Below are 17269 nucleotides of genomic sequence, written 5' to 3'. Positions count from 1 at the left end.
CTTTCTGCAGGGACATCTGCCAAAAAACAAAGGGATTTTATACCTTTCCTTGGTTTCCTACTACATAATGTGTGTTCTTGCCTACAGGGAGCAGGAATTACTTTTGAAAATGCAAGCTGATAGAAAAGCTCAATCCTGTTTACACCCAGATAGTACAAATCAGAAGCTACTGTAAAGGCATATAGAAAGACAAAACACCAAAGCAGCAGAAAATATCAGAAACCATAGCAGAGGTTTTATGATTCCCACATGTATTTTGGCCTGGATTCTCAGCTGGTAGAGCAGCACAATTTCCACTGCCTTCAATAACTGTTTTGCAGCCATGGAGAAGCCAGCCATGTGTGACAGCTTAGGGCAAAGGGAGATCAGACATCTTCCTGCAATTACATAACAGTTTGCCTAAGTGGTGAATTTACAAGTTGCAATCAACTGGTCTGCCCTGCAGAGGCGTGTGAAAATGCCTCGGGTTATGTGACACAGGACTACATCATGTCCCTGACTGATCAAAAACCCGGTATGAAATGGTAGGTTGCAGATGAAGATGAACTGCCAGCTGCAGTTCACTTAAACCAAAATGTTTGAAGAACAATTTCTTGTGACTGCATATTACCACAGCAAAACCTTTTCTCTATTTAAGCGTCCAACCAAGACTAATTTGTGGTGAAACATTTAGGGACTATATGTCTTGATGAACTCCAGGTACTGGGGTAAAAAGGATTGTGTTTTTAGGGCTGTTTGATGGCTTATCTTAATTATGCTCTCACCACAAAATTAAAATCTAATGAGATCTCAGTTTGGATAAGTTCAGTTAAATTGTCAAGGGTACAATAAAGAGCTGTAAAGTCTAATTAAAGAAAAAAAAAAAAAAAAAGAACTCTATACACTGAAAACCAGAAAGGATTTTGGTTCATCTCCAGTGACTGTAATTGATTTAGTCCCTGACTAAATTATACAATTTATACTCTCAATAATTCAGATGAGGACCTGATTCTGCAATCCCTGTTTATGTCAAACAGCACGCACTCAGGTGAATAATAACATTGATTTTAATATTGTAACTGCACACAGGAAATAAGTAGGAAGCTTTGCAAGGTGAGAAAGTAGCTTATTATTTTGTGATACTTTGAACACACTACCATGCTTAAAAGTTTTTTGTTTGGGCTATCTACTCCATAAGTAGTTTACTTGACATGGTCAGGGAAGAGGCAGATAGTCAAACCCTGCTGACTGACAAACAGCCTGGGAAGTTGGAGCAAGCTTCCTGAAGCAAGCTAGAGACAGCACGGGTCTGTCCCTCTGCAGAAAGGACCCCTCAGGGCCCAGCTCGTGTTAAATTCTGCAGGAGCTGCACGTGGAAATTTATAAAGACCATTTGCATTGACATTCTCTTAGGCTGGATCAGATCTAACATGCTGTACTACACAGTGTAAATTGCAAATATTGGTTTTCAGTATAAAAATGGACAAACTGTAGCTAATTAAATATTGCACTGCCTTTGGAAAAGCAAAGAGGATAAGAGGAGGCTGAGGGCTATCTGTACTCAGGCCAGTGACCAGAAACTGCAATAAGGAAAGCACTTCTAGCGCTGGGCCCTGCTTGGTGATTTCACTGCAGCCTCTGCTCTGTGGCTGGGCTCTCACTGCCTGTAGCCTGACTGGAAATTAATTCACCTTATGGAAAAACTCCCTGCAGAGATTTTGTGGCAATGACTAGTGTGGATGATGACTATCTCGTCAGACTCCCAGTGCCTTAAGAATTATGACCAAAAAGTGAATGACCCGGCTCAACAATGAAATATACTTGTATATTTTCTGTCTCCTAGGCAACCACACCTTTTTGTTTGTTTTGGATTTAAAATACAAACACACATATGAAAAGATTCAGGCAAAACCACACATTATTTCCTTCAGAAGGGCATGTGCTATCCCACGCCTGAGAGATTTTTTTGCCATGGCTTGTAACAAGCAAGCCCTACAAGGAAATTTGCATCACCTCATATCGGAGAGACTTGAGGGAACCTGGTGGCTGCGTTATGGAGCTCCCGTCCAATTCACGGATCTCTGCTCCGGGGTTCGGACTGCCTCCTCCTCCCCTCCTGCCAGGACCCCAGCGGTCGCAGGGCTGTGTTTTTAACACTTTTCTCCTTGCTGCTCAGCTCCTTTGCGGCCTTTCCTCTTTTTTAGGGCCTACGAGCGTTCCCCGAGGGCTCAGCGGGCCCGGCGGTGGGCGCTGCGGGCCGGCCCGGCCTCCCCTCAGGGCGGCCGCCCTCAGCGGGGAGCCCCACAGAGCCGCGGTGCGGACAGCAGAGCAGAGCAGAGCACAGCACAGAACACACAGCACAAAACAGAACAGCACAGCACAGCCAGCACAGCACAGCACAGCACACACAGCACAAAACAGAACAGCACAGCACAGCACAGCACAGCACACACAGCACAGAATAGCACACACAGCACAGCACAGGCCAGCATAGCCAATACAGACAGTACAGTACATACAGCACAGCACAGCGTGGCCAGCACAGACCAGCACAGCACCCTGGGCGCTTGCGGGCATCCAGCGGCCTGAAACGTGCACCGCTCAGGAATGACAAAACTTTTCTGGTTTTCCTCGATGATAAGTGCCGGGTTTCCCCACTCACAAAGGGCTTTTTTGGGGGGAGGGGGAGGGGGAATTTTCCGAAATTTCCGTGATCCCTCACAGTTCAAGCAAGTTGAAATTGACTTCTCCATAGTGAAGTGAGTCATTGTAATCTTTCACTCACATTAGTAATTACATCCCACCCTGGCTATTTGAGCTGGTCAAAATTACTGAGAGAAACATACCAGCAGCTCAAAAGCACTTGCATGAAAGAAATGAATGGAATTTGAGAATTAAAACCACTCCCAGGTGACAGCTGCATAGCCTGTTAGCAACTAAAGTAGCACCAACATTTCCAATCTGGTTCTCCTAAAACAGAATTTTTACCGCAAGAGAAACTGTGAACTCTTGCTTTTTATCTTAATTCAGGATGAAAAAAAAAATCTTAAAAGACAAAAAAATTACTTGAATGTTTTCCTGGAAGAAAAGACAAAAAAATTACTTGAATGTTTTCCTGGAAGAAATGTCCATTTTCCAATTTCCTATCTCTTTGGAGTATTCTCTCTCTGCAAAAGCACTTTTATCCCAGGAGGGAATATTTTAATGGAATACGTTTGATATGCATGTTCATCACCCAAAAGACACAAGCACACATCTTAGCTTCCCCAATGAGCAATGTAATTCTCCTCTCAGATCAGCCAAACACAAACATATTTCAACAGGGCAGCAAACCAGCTGGACAGTCCTTACATCTGCTTTTCCAGCTCACACTGCTGGAAAAATTCTCACCACTCACTTGAGAAAGTGCAGGCTAGCAGGACAATAAAGGATAAGTGAATATGCAAACAGGAGTCTAATCTATTTCTTATCTGTGTGCAAAAATTAAAAAGTAACAACTTGGAATTAATTGTTGTGGGTACTCAGTATACTAAGAGGGGAAAAAAAAGAGGCAGCCTTGGATCAAATTTTCTTCTAGAAGTTGCTATATAGAGATAAAACCCTCCTTTTGCGTAACTACTTTTTAATCTTACTAGATTTTTAGTATAATTAACACTTAAGGTCTATAAAGGGCCATTAAATACTCCAATTTTATATTTAGAAACTCACAGAATTTCTTCAAAATCGACAAGCATCCATTTTTTACTTGAAGCTATTAGAAGTTCATCACCCTTCTCCTGATTCCTTTAAGTCATTTACAATTATAACCTACAAAAAATTCACTTGAAGCATTATAAACCCACAGCAATATAATCATGAGAGCAGCCTCTTTACTGCAGCAGGATTACAAATAGAAATGCTCCTCTTAACATGGCTGTAGATTCACAGTCCAGCTTCTTAGTACTCAGGGTTAAAGAACTGGTTAAGGAGTTTTTGCCTGGGTTTTACAGGAGAAATCATGCTTTATAAATCATGTGTGGCATATCCTCTGAGAACCAAGAGCTCTCAGGAAGCCCAGTTTCCTTTTCCTACCATCACCACATATACCATAATTATTGCTTTTATCTTCCCACCGGTACTGAAAGAAAGTCTCTTCTGCTGCTCTTTTACATTTTTCAGTAGATTTATACAAGTTACATTGCATGAAAGTCTGGACTTTCATTAAAGCAAAGTAATGAGATAACTTTTATATTTGCATTCAGTTACAAAAAAACAGACCTATTTTTAGGAAGTAGTTTATACTGAATCACAGAATATGCTAAATTGGAAAGATCCATCAAGTCCAACTCTTCTGCCCTGGGTTAATATCATTCCTTCATTCCTGTGAGTTCTTCAAGAGAAAAAAAAATTAATTGTACTACAGTAGTGATCATATCACCCTAAGAATGCCTGACTATGCTAATAAATACATGAAACAATAAAGTCACTTCCTGCCCCAAAGAGGTACACTTTAAGCCTACATGACAACAGATGGAGAAAACCCTGGAGTATTAATATTGCATGCACCAGAAGGGAATATTCTCACTGTGTGTGGATTAGACTGTGTGCTGCTGCTACTTGTACTGAAAGTCCTTGGTCCAATACCACATCTTGCAGGACTGGAGGTGGAATAAAATTTTCTTTCAGTCTGCAGATTGAGTGTAGCCTCCCACACATTTCATTATCCTGCTGTCAAGGTTCATTCTCACTGGCATTGTCATTTTTATCTTGAAAATGTTTTCAGAATGCAAGAGGCTCAATGGAAAGAATCGCTGACACAAGTTTGGCATGCTTTTCTGTAAGCAGTAGAAGAAAACTCTGCCTGCATTGCAGGCATGATAATCAGCATATCCCATGGGTAAGTACTTGTTTCCCTCATCTGAAAGCATCACACAACATAACTGTACCAACAGTCATGACTTACTTTTGTATCAGCGCACCAGTGGTCAACAGCAGGGAAAAGGAGAACTTAGTAAAATATATAACGTTGCCTTTTAATATGCAATGTCTGGAGTATTTCTGCAGCAAACTACTGACCTGAAAGTCCAGAAGGTTTTTAAGCTGTGCCCTTACAAGAAATTTTCCCTCTCACCAAGTCCCTTTAAAATTTGTAATGCTAGTCTCTACTGAGAACAGAGTTTGGCATACCTCAAATACACTGTAGAGTGTGTTTCATTTCTGAGAAGCTTTGTTTCTTCTTCTTATCTCCAGTACATTTGAACTTGCATAGAAAGACTAATCAAACCAAAAGAATACTCTGTCTTAGACTGTGTATGTGGACCAGATGTGCTTCTGTTGATGTTGCTGAGAGGTTTTTCCCTGTGGATTTGAACTGGAAACATGAAGAGGCCATATGGTAGTAAAGATAATTTACATAGCACCTTTTATCAACAAATATTACAAAGGACCTTGCATATCACCTACTGTACAGGAAGAATTTCACTCAGAACTGAAACACAAATATCTCTGGGGTAAAACCTGGACATACATAAGAGCACACAGTAATGCTATAAAACTATTTCTAATTAGTTGTGAAAAATAAAGTCACAGCAAACTGAAATTGTGAGAGGAGCACAGGTGGACAAGTTCTATTTACAAATCAGTTGCAATCTGCACAGTATCACCCTCTATGTGAAGTAGTAATTTATGAGAAGTAGTTTATTCCTTTTGATAAGTGCAACTCTGATAAAATTATCTTCAAATAGAGACATTAAAAACAGAGCAGAATACTAAGTGGATAATTTCATTTCAGTTTTTGCAGATATTCACTGTACATATGCACAGTAAATGTGTATACCTCATCTTAATCTCAGTGTCCCAGTAGGTAATGTGGCCAAGAAAAGTTATACTAATTTTTGTATTTGTTATAGGTGGGAGTGTGGGAGGCTCTGAACATTTTCCAATACTGTCAGGAATATCACTACTGAAGCAAGAATAATCAAGAAAAACAATAGCTTCAAAGACAATATAATTTTCTTTCCATCCATGTTGGGGAAGATGAACAGTAGAAGATAGAAAATATGACAGATTGCAGTATGCATCAGGGTCATCAAAGAAAACAGTCATAATTTTGAAATGAAACTATGTAAAATTCCTTAGTAAGGTTTATTATTTGAAAATGTTACCCCCTTCCAACCTTACTTCCAGTTTGAACCTTGTTTCAGTCCCAAATCTGTCTAATGTGCTTTAGATATATTTGTCTGCTGTAAGAGGGTAATTCTAAATGCTGCTCAACAAATCAAATTAATATTAAGTAGACATACAATATAATTTATATTGTGTATTTATAGAGCTCCCAGAACAATTTACAACAAAATCATTCACTGCACCTAAAATGAAATCAGAAACATAGTTTTATGTAAAGAGACTTTTGGAAGAAGAATTTTCAAAGAATCCAGAAAGTTCATCTTCCAGGTCCTATCTTTTGATTTTCTAAGAACTTCTGCCAATCCACAGTAATCCAGGCCTGGTCACACAAAGTCCCAGCAGTCTTAATATCACATTTATCATCATAACCCAGCCATAGTGGTCCTTCCTGTCCCGCACTGCAGTGTTTTGTAACCATGAGTGCAATGATTTTCAGTATAGCCATGGAACAACTGCAAAACCCCTATGTATTTAACTAGCTGCTAATTAGGAGTAAAGAGTTTTCTTGAAGCTGTTCAATCTCTTAAAATTGACTGCGCCAAGATCTGTTGTCCAGATATTCCTGTTCACTTCAAGGGAATAACTGCAGAGAGAAACACTATACTGCAGACACACCAGTACTTGAAAATTATAGGTTAGGAAAGACAGCAAAGATTTCATTATAAGAATTGCAGATCTCTGAGGGGGAGCAACACAGCCATGTGTGGAAGTTCTGTGTGCTTACCCCTTACATGCAACCATTTAGCATTCCTGAAAAATGGGCACTAGCAGTATTACTCCACAATTATGATGCCCATTTTCATGGTCATGCTTTGTTCACCCTCCTGATGGCACTGCTTTCAGTCAGAGGTGTGGAATAACATGAATACAGTACGCTCTTACCCCCAGGAGCAATTTTCCTTTTTTTATTTGTATAGTCATGTGCACTAAAAGGATGTGAAAAGGCTATCATTAAACTACCCTTAAATATGTTTAATGGCGCCACATGCTGACTCAGAAATTCCTTTCTCCCAAGCCCATATAAAGCTGAGAGTCTAATTGCAAATGCTGTATTACTGTGTTGATAAATGTACCATATCATTCATTTCTTTTCAGAAAAATTTCATGCAGGCCTTTTTTAATACAATGTTTTAAAGATCAAACTCAGTATATCCATTTAGAAGAGCAATCTCTGTTCTTAGCTGCAGTAAAGTAGTAATGATAACACTTACTGTACTTTAGATCTTCAAAGCATTGTATGGGTATTAAGCAATTTGTCTCTCTTGGCAAGGATTTTAGTATGCATTGGACAGTAAGTAGCAGCAGGTACCTTGTTTCTTCTTCTTTTTTTTTTCTTCATTATTTTCTCCTTCCTGTTTTATTCCCCATAGGCTAGAAGTGTGTCGCTTCTCCATTTATGGGAATTCTAGAAATTCCTTACTAGTGCCACTGAATGGTTTGAATTTGCTTTTACCAGCCAGAGCAATCCATCAGACTCCTATTATTTGTAAGATATCTCAGGAACAGAAATGAGAGTCAACTTTCTTTTTCTTTTTTTTTTCCTTTTTGTTTCCTAGATCAAATTTTCTTATTTACTATCACAACTAATAAAACCAGAATAAGCAAGAATCTTGTCTTTTGCAAGTGCTGGAGTAGAAACTCACAATGAGTGCAGTCCCAAGGATGTTATTTTCACAAATACAAGAATAAACATTATTGTTCTTTGTGCTTTTCAAAGTAGCCCAGTGAAACAGGGCCTGACAATCCTCACTTTCCATAGGAGACTACCCTCCTTTCTAGATGGCAGAGGTAAGTGCAAGCAAAAGAGGCAGTTCTGCTCAGAACCAAGGGTCAAAGGTACAGAACTAAGATCTGTAGAGCCAGAGCTTGTCACAGCAGCAGTGAGAGTTTGCCATTCCAGAAATCAGTTGAACTTAAAATCTATTGCACTCCCATTCCACCCAGAAGCTGCTACAGTCTCCATTCCTCTTTGCAGCAACTCTTCTTTCTGTAAATGTTCAGCATTGTAAAGTACTCACGTCCTTGAAAATTCTAATTAAATCCCAAGGAGACGGAGGAGTCTGCAGATGTAACAAGCATTAATTCATTTTTCTCTGTTGTCAAAAAAAGCAGTCAATGTTTAAGTGCATTACATCCATTTATCTTCTGGTTATCCAGGAAACTATTTCTATAAGCTTGTGTTGCAAACATTTTCAATAAACATTTTCAATAAACATTAAAATAAAATCGCTTGAGCAGTTTGGCTTGTGGAAATTCTCCCAAAATTGAGAATTACCAACAAACAGAGGTGCAATCTCACTTCTAAATTGTATCAACATGGGTGTGAGTCATATTCACAACAGCTGTGAATGTGCTGTGACTTCATGTTGCTTCACTGTCTTCACTTCCTGTCTCCTAACACTGTGTCCTGGAAGTGCTCTGCCACATGCTGGCTTCCCCAGAGCTGCATGGATATTTCTGAGGAAGTAATTCTGAAGAGCTAAAAACCCAGCTCCCTTCTTCCATGACCAGTAGATCTGGAGAAACCAGTCCCTGCCCAGTGATCAACTTGACCTTTGCCAATACCACTAAACAGTGCTCCAGGAATTAGCAGGCTGATATTTTGCCATAGAGACAGCACTTTTCTGTCACACAACAAAAGAAGACATTAGTTTCTTAGATGGCCAAGTCAATCATCGTTGATTCAGATGTTTTTTAAGCTTTTTTATTGAAAAAAATAATATGCACATGGTTTATGTTTCCTATTATATCTAGAGATATATTCTGAATTCTCCTTTTGAGAATTCAGTAGCTATAGAAAAACTTCTGATGACAAGAAATTAAGAAAGTGAAGGGTAGGACTTGCTAGAAGAATTTATGCAGCTAAGGACAGAATACAAGACTTCAGGGTCTGAAAGGGTGAAGTAGAACTGTTTATCTGTCATGCACATAGAAAAGATTTCTGAGCTGATTTATTGCTTAGCTTTTGAAAGATCAACACAGTCACATGGAAAAAAAAATCACTGTTTTCTTTTCTTCTTTCCAGAACTATAAACCTGTATTTCAAAAGCTATTGTTGAAGTGGAGGATTAGATGAAAAGGTTGATCCCTGACTCAGTTTTCAAGGGCAGGTCTCATGCTACTTAACCCAGGAATTTCCCCAGTTTTCTGTTGCATTCTATGCTGCCATCATCTGGCTCTTTTCATAAGATCTGACATTTTATAAATCTCAGTTATCTCCAGGCCTGAATTTCTCTTTGGGTAAGAATGTTCAATGCTTTTCATGATGATCTCTCAGAGTATGAATTTACTTTTTCTCAAGCAGCAAGCATATCTCTGCAGCTCCCCTTGCCAGAAAATTTACCCAGACTCCGGGCTGGGCATGCAGCTCCCTTTGCCTGAGTACTCAGGATGGAGGGAGGATATTAATTTATGTGGCTGTTCATACTCCAGAATACCATTCTGATTCTAAATCTCTTCAATCACCTAGCAGAGATTTCTTGATAACTAGCCAGTTACTTCTAGCCTGCCAGCCACCAGCATCTTGACTATGCTCTCCTAACTAAGGGAATGCAGACATTTGGTCATGGAAAACACCTCTCCTCCCACAGCAAAGGGTGTTACCAACTCTCCCAGTGATTTACTTAAATATAAACAGGTTGTTTACTCACTCCAAGGCAAATCTTATCTTCTGCCTGATGGGGCAATGATAAAAAGTAACAGAAGCTTTCCAATGGGCTTAGATGGATCCACACTGCTTCCAAGATATCACAACCTTCGCCTCCTTCTCATATGTCTGGCAGCCAGGAAGATTCAGAAACATTAATCTGGCTTAACTCTGGATTTCTGATGGCAGGTAAAATGCTGAGGGAACTATGAAAGCATTGGCACTAATACAGACACAGAGAAGAACAATATATACATTAAACTTTGCTTCATCTTTAGATTGCAGCATACCCCTCTGGGTTCTGAGGAAAGGCTTCTCCTGGAGCATTTCCAATGGTTGGCTTTTTGTCTACTCTGATCTTCACAGAGCTCTCTGTCTCTGTGCATGCCAGGAAAAGCCTGCCTAGCCAAACATGCTCAGCTGCTTTGTCTTCCTGCTGAAGGGTTCACCGAACCTGTTCTGTAGGTAACCAGGACAGGAGAGCCAGGCTCTCTGCTGCCCAGCCACACCCCAGCTCCAGGAACAAAACAGAAGGATGCTGCAAAGAACATTTCTGTCTTACATGGAACAGCAAACAAGCAAGCACTGCACATCCCTCTATCACAGCACACATCAATCAAGGCAAGCAGTTCTTGACAGGACACTAATCAATCACCACAGGGAGACAGCAGCATGGGGAGACATTCCAATATGTTTTCCTTCATTCTTTTTCCTGAAACAGGAGAGGGAAGTTAAATAAGGCTCTGCTGGAGCTTGTGATGCACATTTTTCAGGTATGGTAATTACTGCCTACAAAGGAGACTTTGAGGCCTATAAATTAGAATGAACAAGTCTTGGGGCAAACCAGAAAAAAAAAGGGCATATTTACATAGGGATTCTAAGGAGAGGGGAACCTAAAAAGAGAAAAGATGGGAAACTTGGCCCTAGAAACACCAAATATTTCTGCTTCATTTTAATTTTCACATCCAAGTCCTGAGAAAATCTACAGAATGAAAACCAACAATAATAGACATTTCTTTAATGAACAAAATAGAAACATGCATAATATTTGGATTTGCAGAAGTGACCACTTATTTTGCCTGAGGACCAACTTCAAATGACAATGTGCTGAAGCTTACAGGTTCTGTATTTGCTATTTATTTTTGCAATGACCGAACAGAAGTGGGACAAAGTAGCTGGACAGCTGCATAAAACCTCCATTCTGAATTCAAATCTGAATTGGACCTCAACCAATACACACAGGTCTTGAGCACCACTACCTGCCTCCCTTAAAAATCTTCACTGCTCTAAATAATGGATTCTTTTCTCCTTATGCATCCTGGCTGAACTGGGCTGAAACTTTCAGACCCAGTTGGGAACTGGGAGAAGTGGAACTGCCCTCCCAAGGTTTAAAAGAAGTATCAATTCTAATAAAGCAGCACAGAAAGTAAATATGTTCCTCTAAAAGTACTCATGTCAGAACAGTTAAATATTAGAGGCTTGAGGAAACACCTTTTACACAGTTGCTGGTAGAAGAAGTGCAGGCAAGCCGTATATTGGATCTATATAACATTGTATTTATTTCTTACACCACCAGTTTTCATAGCCTTGACCTGTGCAACAGTAGAATAAGAAGAAAATAATGAAGCAAACCACATAGAAATATGTGCCCAAAGTTCCTCACTCAGGGATTACACAAAACAAAGAATGTTTCATTTCAACTTTCAAGCAGGCTCTCCATGTTTCTGAAGAGTGCTGATGCCCTGTGATATCTGAGCAAGACAGCATTAGGACTGTACACACTGCATTCCTCCTTGCTTTATTAATAAAACAATAATGAACCCAGTGGTGCAGAAGCAACAGAACATGCTGCTATGAAGGAGACCTCAAAGCCCACTCAGCTGCTTCACTGGTGTGTATTAAAATTAATGAGTTTCTGCTGCAGAAGGAAAGAGATGTCCTTACAGGGGAAGGAGATCTATGATCTTTATATTGTAGCACAACCACTGAGAAGCACAGAAATCTGCACAGCTCAGTCTCAAATAACAAATATCTTTTTACAGAGGAAGGCAAGGACAGGCTGAATACACTTGCTGTACATATTGAAAGAGGGGATAGGAGAGTTTTTCATTTGCATCTTAAGCACTTTCCCACTAGTAAAAACTGGATCAAGGCTCTCTCCCTCCCCCACCCTCATTTTTATAGCTAAGTGAGAAAAATATTGGCAATATTGAATGCCAGCCAGCAGCTGAGGCTGCTAACTCAGCCATTATAACCACAGTATTTAATAGCTGTCAGTTAAAGAGCCCTGATATTTGTACATGGGAACATATATCTGGAGGTCAGCACACCTCATTAATATTTCTGTTTATTTCATCCTTCACAGTACTTTTGAGCTTTTAATGCTTTCCAGTTAACAAAGCAAAATTTTGAAGCAACTATTAGGTTGGTAAATAATACCATTTTAAAAATGTTGTTTCATTATGACAGCTCAGTTTTATCCCAAATTCTTCAAGGCTTCATTCGACTGCAAAGAGGAGTTACTAACACACTGCTACAATAGCATCTCTGTGAAATTTATTTCCTGCTTAGGAGCTCCAATGAGAAACAAAAGTAGCCATCATATTTCATATCTGAAGCATGTCAAGTATTTTGTGAGCTCAGTTCAAGTCACTTGCTTGGACTGAAGTTGTAACTGGAGAGTACTTTAATCAGAGATTATCCTAATTCTATAGAATAATTACCTAAAATCTTAAAGAGGATCATTTTCTTATCACTTCCTTTTGTTAGGTATTTCTAGAGGATAATTGACCTCAGATATATTAATGAGTGCTAGCTTCAAATATAGTTTAAAACAAGAAGTGCTGAATCATGATAAAATTTAGAAAACCAGGATCAACTCAAAACTTCTCTGAACTGTACTCTGAGGCATCAGGTACTCCCATTAAATGAGGATAATTGATCTCAATCTATTCCGATTTGAATTTTAGTACACTTTCTAATCTTTAGTTCATTGCAATCTGCAGAAAACTGCTACAGAGCAGGAAAAAAGAGGAGGGGAGAAGGTGGGAGGGGGACGCAGATAACACACAGGATGGACAGGCCCAAACAAAACCACCACCAAACAAACAAACACAAAATACTCACACCAAAACCAGGCTTGAGGAAGCATCAACAATTAAATTTCCTAATGTGTGGCTATGATTTATACCTAAAATCTTTACATCACTTTGTAGAGCTTGGTGTTTTCCACAGCATAACCTACATCTCAGTCTGCAAACTCCTTCTGTTCTAATTTAGTCAGCCTATTAACAGTATCATATAAAGGCAGCATTTTTTTAATCTCATTAAAATCCAGAAATTTGCTACACTGCCATGCCATTAGGTCCCTGTTAGTCCAGAAACATTCCATTGGGGCTGCATTCGTTCATTACTGAAATAGACTTTTCTTTTAGTCTCACTAGAGTCAAGCTTTACAAAAAACATACTACATCTAGAAACATGTAGTATGTTTCCAAAGTTCAGCCTCTATCATTACTTTTTTGGAAAGGCAAGAAAGAATATGGAAGGGAAAATCTGTCCCAGAAGACTCCAGAACCAGTCATTTATATGACATAAAGAGAGGATGATCTATTTTGTCCCTTGCAAATCTCCCTTTGTGTCTCTTTCCCCTACTGTTGTAGATGGGGCAAACCTGAAGTTGAGCTCCAGAAAGTACCTGGGGAATGCTCTGATTCTGGGCATAATTTGAATCCAACCATAGCTGATTCCAGCTTGTCCAGTTTAAGCAGAGCAGAACCTCAGCACTGAGCAATCTGACACATGTACAGTAAAATCTCACACCAGACTCTGGCAAAGAATTGATTTCCTTCCTTCTTCCCCGCTAACATGGAGAAGTGCAACTGGGTGTGTGGCCCCACAAAAGAGTGATTATTGAGAGACATTTCCACAAGGCCAAAGAATCAGAGACCACCTCTGCTAAAAGGAGCCACCAGCAGCCAGAGGACTTGTCCACATCAGCAAGGACTGGGGATCACTGGAAACAGAGCTGGGCAATGAGAGGGAGCTGATGACCTGACATGCTACCATGAATATTTCATTAGGGTTTATCTCAAAAAAGAGAAATCTGGTCTCACTAGGGACTGAATTCATCCAGTGAGCATTGAAAATGCTCTTGGAAAACATTGTCCATTCAGTTTAATCTGGAAGAGATCCAATAAAGCACCCCAAGACTACTCCATGGTGTGAATCAAAGCACATTTACCAGGGACAAGCAGATTAGCTTCAGAAGCACATTCCTGATCTGAACTAAACTACTAATCTAGATGCATTGTAAATTCTTCTGCATGAGATCCTAACAGCACAATATACAGAGGGGAAAAATTATTTTGTACTATGCTCAGACATGCATCAGTGGAAGTGGAATCAGGATGCATCTTCCAAAGTAAAGTGATGCTATGTAAAAGCCAAACAGATAAGCAGGCAATTTTTAAAAAAATCAAAGATAATGGAAGGAAGCAATTTAAGGTAATTTTACTCCCTTTAAGAGTAAAAATTGCTTTTACGTTTCAATCAAATGAGAGCATCTATGCAACATAAGGCACAGAGCTAAGCACCAAGCAGTGTCTCCTCTAGTGTCTCGGATGTTTCTCCAGTGGTATTCAGGTGACAGAAGAGAAATCAGGATTTTTTATAGGCTTAAGACCTTTGACACTCTCGGCTTTTTTTTTTTTTCTTTTTAATCTAGTCACACAAAATCAAAGATATTTTGATATGCTTCAATGGAAATAAACTTCTTTTTATTCAGACAGAAATTAAATATAGTAACAAAACTCCAAAACAATCTATTCTCAGCACCCTGTGAGGGGCTAGAAAACAATAGCAAATGTGTATATTTATCTGGAAATGTTTACAATACACTTATGAATTTCTTTCTTAATTAAGGAATTTCAGAGTTACTAATGTCAATGGTGGTCTGGTGCCAAATGAAACACAATTTTTATCCCCTGCAGTTGCTCAGTTCTAAGGCAATATCTGCAAATCTGTAGAGACTTCAAGTCAAGCTGTGAACTTGAGTTTCAATATCTCAACGTTTTTACCCAATTTTAAGGAAGTCTAAATACGTTCAGCTCTTGACTGATTTAGGTGGCACTACATGAGAACTACATAGAAAAGCTGAAACTTCACACACTTTTCTTCTGCCTCTCAGACCTGGCCAGTAGAACAAAAAATAATGAAGCATAAATCATTAGCTGCCCTGAATGCTTCAGTTGTTTTCTCTTCTGGTTAAACTGAACAATAGTGAAAAAGATGATACCATAACAGAGGAATAAAAGCTGCTCTTTTGCTTTGCAGTGGTTTTGGGTTAAAATTCAACAGTAGCAAGAGTCAAGAGAAAGTAATCAAGAAATTATCATGGCATCTATAACACTGTGCAGCAGTTCTGGGAACAAAAATCACCTCTTCAGACAAACAAAATTCCTGTAGTCCAGCAAAAAATATTAATTTTAAGCTACAGACATTACCATATCAAGACAAAGGGCTCAGTATAACATAAAGCCAAAGTGGTCAGTGCTTCTTAATGTAGATGTGTGCATAGGTTTGATTGTAGAGCACTGACTGCAAGATCCTGCTTTATGCACCACATAGATGCAGATAATGCTTTCATAAATAAGATTTTAAGAAATTAACTTATGGGAGCAAATTTTCTTACCAAAGTCTGGCAGGTCCATCTCCGCTCCAGTCTTTTTTCAGTATTTGTGTAAGTTCATTACCTTCTCATCCTGGTTTTAATATCATCATTGAGGCATTTTTTACCAAAAAATTGACCAAACCATTCACAGTAGATCAAAATTAAACTTTTGTAATACTTGAACGTGGCACACAGTTAGTCTTTATTTAAAATACACATGCATAAAAATTATATCATTATATCATTCTATAAATTCTCAGCCCTTTTAAAATATGCTGATAGGCTTGTAGCAAAAACAAACAAACAAAAAAAAAAGGCAAAAAACCCCAAAAAACAACAACAACAAAAAAACCCCACTCAATTCCACGTGTGTATTTTTAGAGATCATCTAAAAAACAATTCTAGAGAGAACTACTCACAAATGAGATGCAGCGGCCGCCAGAGGGAGAGCTGGCCGCGCCAGAGCCCAGGGAGCTCGGCAGCGGCTGCAGCGTCACTGCCCGCACCGCGCACAGACAGACAGACAGACGGACGGACACACACACACACTGCTGACAGCCGGGCGATCCCCCATGCACAGAACTCCTTCTAAAGGAAATGTCTGTACAATCTCAGCATTTGGGTTCCTGTGTAATCTAAAGATGCAAATCTCGACTAAAGGAGTTGATACTCAGTGCCGTTGAAGATTAGTCTCTTAACCTCCTTTAAAATTATCTTCTTACTAGTATTTAAGGTATTTTTCTTATCTTTTCCTGGAGAAAATAAAAAACTAGGGCAATATAGAGAGTAGAATAAAAGGATCTGTAGGAGTTCTACCTGACACCTACAAAACCACTTATTTTCCACTTATTTTTGCTTACCTACCCACAAGATGGGAATAAGCCAAGAAGGAAAGCTAGGAGGTGGCACTGTGACAGAGTTCACCAGCCTTCAGTCTCTGCTGGTAGGAGGCCAAACCCTGTGACTAGTGAGTGCCAGAAGTCAGCAGATCTCCCTATCAGGAGGAGCAGACCTTTCCTGGAGCTGGTAACCTCAGCCAGCAGGAGAAGCTCTGGGAACTGGGGCACTCTGCTGCAGAGCACAGCTGGGACCAGCCACGTCCACGGACCTGGTCACACATTGCCACACAGCTGGCGGTCTGTGCTAACCAAAGCCTGTGCCAACCTGCTCTGACTCATATTACAGAACATACAACAATATCCCAGCTGGCCTTTGAATATTCCCACAAAGCAAAGAGATCCCACATTGCCAAAATGGAAAAAATTAAAAAGACCACGCCTTTCTGTTGTAGTTCAGAGATTTCCCAGTCCCTGAAACCACCACAGCAAAGGGGCTATGGCCCCTCACACTTCTGACCTGTTCACTGTCTCCCTGCTCCCTTAGCTCTTTGGTCCTGACATATCTGTTTAGAAAAGCAGCTTTTCCAGATTATTCAATTTGTCTCATATACAGCTTGAACAGTTCAAAATGAATATTCCTTTGGCTAAGTCTCCCTAAGATTTGATGGAGATATCCTCTGTTACTGAAGTGTATGTTGAATCCTGCAGAGTCTGAGATATGGCTCAGAGGGCATCCTGCCAAAAAACAGCCATTTTCCCCTCTCATTCTTCCCACACAACTAATTGGATTAATCAAGGTGTTGTCAAAATTGATACAGGAAAATCCAACAGGTGCCATGAAATTATTGCATTCAAAGCAATTTTGCATGAAACAAAACATGTATTGATTACATATCCAATATAGCATTCTCATTGTATCTCTAAAAAAATTCCCTGATCACAGAAGCTCCATTTTAGAATACATTTGCT

At 39.6% G+C, this 17269-nt stretch overlaps 1 protein-coding gene across 5 annotated transcripts in view; it reads right to left on the bottom strand.

The window, feature by feature from the left end:
* PLPPR5 (phospholipid phosphatase related 5) overlaps positions 1-17269 on the bottom strand; it is a 182187-nt gene that overhangs the window by 149875 nt on the left and 15043 nt on the right. For 2 of the 5 annotated variants that reach the window (XM_063165634.1, XM_063165637.1), the window contains exon 1: positions 1993-2142. The exons of 2 other annotated variants lie outside the window; for them this stretch is intronic. The gene's annotated coding sequence lies outside the window, so the exon portion shown is untranslated. Of the gene's footprint in view, positions 1-1992; positions 2143-17269 lie in introns of those variants that run through there. One more of the 5 variants, XM_063165645.1, reaches the window with a different exon arrangement.

Source organism: Melospiza melodia, chromosome 11 (genome assembly GCF_035770615.1).
Source record: "Melospiza melodia melodia isolate bMelMel2 chromosome 11, bMelMel2.pri, whole genome shotgun sequence".
In the NCBI taxonomy this organism is placed as follows: domain Eukaryota; kingdom Metazoa; phylum Chordata; class Aves; order Passeriformes; family Passerellidae; genus Melospiza; species Melospiza melodia.
Note: the sequence above shows the minus strand (reverse complement) of the source record. Positions and strands in the feature narration are given on the sequence as shown.